Genomic DNA, 4,960 nt, shown 5'->3' on the forward strand with positions numbered 1-4,960 from the left:
TATATATATATATATATATAAAACTATAACGTATAGGAGCTCTGGTAGCATAGTGCCTAAGGCACTTGACTGCTCACCAGAAGGCTGTCGGTTCAAACCCCCCAGCCACCTCGGAAGGAAGGTTGGGCAATCCTACTTCTGTAGTGATACTGCCTCGGAAACCCAAGGAGGGGTCGCTATGAGTCGGGGCCGACTGGACGACAAACAACAACAACAACAACAACATAATGTATAGATTCTGCAATTTTTTTGCACTTTGGGATAACTTGCACTGTAATTAGTTCAATCAAATGAGCAGTGCAATGAAGAAATTTAAGAGATGTAAATGAGTTTGATGTTTAGGGAAAAAGTAGCTCATTTTGAATGACACCTCTAAGACATGCTCTTTACACCTCTAATAATGATTAGCAAAGTAGAGGAAAGAAAAATCCTCACCCAACTTATAAATGTCATTTGATGAAAGAAGGTTGACTTTTGTTATTTGTATTTTTGTTGAAAAAGGTATTGAGAGCAAAAAACAGAACAAAACAATCAAACGTGCTGCCATTGAATCGGTTCTGACTCAGCGACTCCCCTTGGGTTTCCAAGGTGGTAAATCTATACGGTCGTAGATGCCCAGTCTTCCGTCTGTAGAGTGGCTGGTGGGTATTGAGGGCTCATGGGGATTATTTTTCCTGCAACTTAATCTTGTAGTTGTGAGGAACTATTTACGTAATGAAAAATAGAAAATAAATAAATAAATAAATAAATGATATTTACGCTAAAATATATTGTTTGGTATTTATTAACAAGTAATACTGATTTGGCAACATGGGTCAGCATTATTCTTTCCCTTCTGCAGTTATTTTCCTGTTAGATGCTAATGAGAATAACAGTATAATGAAAATATTTAAAAGATTTAACTCTATTTCATAAAACCAAACACTAGTAACAGGATCTAGTATATTGTATTAGTTGGTATTGACTTTCTGTTCATGAAAATGTAGCAGCAACCTGGTCCAAGTCAAAGAGACAGAAAGCATGGCAGAGTAGAAAGCAAACAGGTATGGAATCTGGAGACTTTAGTTCTGATACCAGGTTTCACACCAATTATCATCCCTGTCGTTTGACTCTTTGGTCCTTGGTTTACTAGTCTGGAAATTCTGAGATCTTTTCGGTACTTACTAATTTGTGTTTTTGGCATTACCACTAGTGCCTAAGACATTTGACTGCTAACCAGCAGGCTGGCAGTTTAAATCCACTCCTTGGAAGTTAGGTTGGGCAATCTACTTCCGTAGTAATACTGCCTCAGAAACCCAAGGAGGGGTCACTATGAGTCGGATCCGACTTGATGGCAGTGAGTTTTTGTTTTTTTGGAGTACCGCTTACTTACTGGTTGCATGATCTCTAGCAAAATGAAAAAGAATCTAAGGAAAAGTAAGATGTTCCAGAGATAGTGGAACCAACCCAAGAATGCAGTGTAAAGAAATTTCAAGATAATAGCTGTTCAGTAGATCTTGAAAGGAGTTCATCCAAGTTTGAATGTTGTTGTTATGTGCCGTCGAGTCGCCCCAACTCATAGCGACACTTCCTTGGGTTTCCGAGGTAGTATCACTACGGAAGTAGATTGCCCCTTCTTCCTTCCAAGGAGTGGCTGGTGGGTTTGAGCCACCAGCCTTCTTGTTAGCAGTCAAGTGCCTTAGGCACTATAGGAAGTCAATTTTTAAGAAGAATGCAGGTTATTTTTAAAAATATACAATTAAAGAAGTGGAAAAGGTCAATAATGTGATAAAAACATGTTTCTTCTAACAAGAGAATAACAGAAACTCTATGAAAACAAACAAAAAAAAACACAAAAATATCATAGTCCAAATGAAAAATTAAAATAGGACATCATTTTGAGCAATTTAATTAGAGTATTAGTCTTTATTTGGAACATTTTTGGTTGAGCAAGACAGCTTTATTTAGGATGATATTGACTTCTGATTCCATGACTTCTCACCACAGTTAGTGATTCTGAATTTTATACATTTGATACTTTAAACAGTTATTGTTTTTCAATTTTAGCACCAAATCAGTAGACAAAACATAAGAGACTTCATTATAATCACAGAACACACTGTAAATACAAACTATGACAATAAAAAATAACTATACATCTGATAAAAGTTGGGAAATAGAAAAGAGGAAGAAGAGAGGTGAAACAAAGTTTAGGTGTAATAATGTCCTTTTAGATACACAAAGGAGTCAGAAAATAATGTCTGAAGTCGTTAGATAAAGAAGTGGGCAATAAAGTATGTTACTTAAAGTTACAAAAACAACTAGAAGAATGGAAAATAAACAACATGAATTGGAAAGGGTAGGGGCCAGGGTGGTTGGGAAATAGCATAAGAGCAAAAAATTTATTTTTCAGATTTATAAATCAGGAAATAAATGTGTAAGCATATTACCTAGATTCATGATGATAACTCAGGTAAAAAACTGAAATAATAAATAGTTAAAGTAAGCTTTGGGTTGCCAGTTGAACCAGGGACTGGAAATATATTTTTTTTTATTTCCTACACTCTCTTTGTTTCTCTTGTATTTTATTGTCATTTTTTAACCATTGTGGGTATGATATGGGAGTTCTCTTATCCATGTCACTGCTATTAGGGTATATATACATATGTATGTACCTATTGCTGTCAAGTCGATTCTGACTCATTGTGACTCATAGCCAAAATTTTTATAGTACAAAATATGAACTGATCCTACTCAAACATCTCTCTCAGTTTATCACTGTCAATGTCTTTGTCATTCTATAGATGATGTCTCATGTTGCAATCATATAACAGTTCAAAGCAAATTGCAAGCAAATCACTACAAAATGAAATTGTAAGTCTTGTAAAAGATACAGCATTTCGTGAAGGCCTTGAATGTTGATATTGTTAAGCAAATTGAATCATTGATAATTGTGGACCTGGCAGTCAACAAGTGAAGAAATCCTTTAGAAATTTGCTTAATTTTGAAGTTAAATCCTATTTACTATTTACTCTGAAGTTTTAGACCTTGTTTAAAGTTGACCAAAATTCACTTTGTGGACGTTTTGATTTTAATTATTCTTACATAATGTGGACTGCCACATTCCTTTTCATAATTTTAATTAAGAGGGAAAAAAGTACTTAGAATATGGCTTAGGAGCTTGAAGGAAAGAAAGTAAAATTTTCCTTCCATCAGTCAGTATCTTAATTATCTATGCTGCTATAAAAGAATTGAGTTCGGGTGGTGCAGTGGTTAAAGCATTTGGCTGCTAACCGAAATGTTGCTGGTTTGAACCCACCACCTACTTCATGAGGTAGTCTGCTTCCATAAAGATTTACAGCCTTGGAAACCCTATAGGGCAATTCCACTGTGTCCTGTAGGGTCACAGTGATTCAGAATCAATTTGATGGCAGTGGGTTTTGGTTTTGGCTATACAATAAATACCCCAAATAGGTGGCTTTAAAAAAGAGAAATTTGTTTTCTCACAGATTGTTGTTGTTGTTGTTATGTGCTGTCGAGTCAGACCCGACTCATAGCGACCCATCCTTGGGTTCGAGGCGGTATCACTACTGAAGCCTTCCTTCTGAGGAGTGGCTAGTGGGTTTGAACTGCCAGCCTTCTGGTTAGCAATCACGTGTCTTAGGCACTGTGCTACCAGAGCTCCTTTCTCACAGATTAGGAGGCTAGAAGTCTGAATTCAGGGGCACTGGCTCTCAGGGAAAACTTTCTCTCTTTTTAGGCACTCTGGGAGAAGATCCTTGCCTCTCTGCAGCTTCTGCATGTGGGGTAGCATTCTTCTTTACAAGTTTTTGCTTGCTTGCACTTCCTTATCAGCTTAATCTGCTCTTTTATATCTCAAAAGAGATTGATTTAAGGCACACCCTAGACAACTACTACTTAACAAACATATTCCCCAATGGGATTATCCAAAGCAAAAATAAAGCAAACCCACTGCCATCAAGCATAGTGCCCCCCCATTGGATTTTCAAGGTCATAAATCTTTATGGAAGTAGATTGTCCCATCTTTCTTCTGTGGAGCAGCTGGTGGATTTGAACCGCTAACCTCTGGTTAGCAGTCCAATGCCTTAGGCACTACGCCACCAGAGCTCCTTAAATGGGATTTTAACCACAGGAATGTTGTTGTTGTTATGTGCTGTCAAGTCAATTGCCCAGTCTTCCTTCTGAGGAGTGGCTGGTGGGTTTGAACCCTCAACCTTCTGGTTAGCAGTTAAATGCCTTAGGCAGTACGCTGTCAGTTAGTATATTAGATTTGGCCTACAGGGCTGAGATTGCTTTCTGAATAGTTTCCTCCAAGCTTCGGTGAGTTTTAATTTATATTGCTAAGACAAAATGAAGTCCATTTTATTGGTGGTAATGCAAGGTTTTATTTAAACAACTCTTTGGGTTGTATATGTTGGATGAATGGGCTAGAGTATAACACTTAAGCTACTTCTATATGTGTTACAAACCCATTGTTAAAAGATGGGCTAAAGAAATAATATTGACAACTGTGGGACATAGTTTTATTGCACTTGGGAGTAGTTGCACAGATTAGTCAACCAGCTATGCAGTACTTGTAATGGCATGCTACTTTTACCCCAAGAGCTTTGGTAAACTACCTAGTCCTGCAAATAGCTAGGAAAATGGAAGTCTAGAACAGGCTACTGATCATATTCGAGTATACTCATGTATAGTCACCATTAGCTGTCATCTTTGAACTCAAATGAGAGCTGCATATATGAAGAATTTTGGAGGAATATTAAATGTTGAACTACGTAGTTGCAGCTGTGATGATCAGTATGTCAAGATGGACTGATTAAGCACTTACAATATAATTTATGTTGTAGGTATAAAAGTATTATTAGAAATGTATTTTAACAAAATATTGGATAGTATAGATATGTTCTTGGATATGAAATGTTTGTAATAAATGTATTTTAACAAAATATTGGATAGTATA

General features: G+C 36.6%; 1 protein-coding gene across 1 annotated transcript in view; it reads left to right on the forward strand.

The window, feature by feature from the left end:
- The window catches only part of TMEM135 (transmembrane protein 135), a 321,242-nt gene that overhangs the window by 83,047 nt on the left and 233,235 nt on the right, over positions 1 to 4,960 (forward strand). The gene's annotated exons all lie outside the window — the stretch shown is intronic.

The sequence above is a fragment of the Orycteropus afer genome, unplaced genomic scaffold (genome assembly GCF_000298275.1).
Source record: "Orycteropus afer afer isolate SDZICR_OR568_19922 unplaced genomic scaffold, OryAfe1.0 scaffold00154, whole genome shotgun sequence".
Taxonomy (NCBI): domain Eukaryota; kingdom Metazoa; phylum Chordata; class Mammalia; order Tubulidentata; family Orycteropodidae; genus Orycteropus; species Orycteropus afer.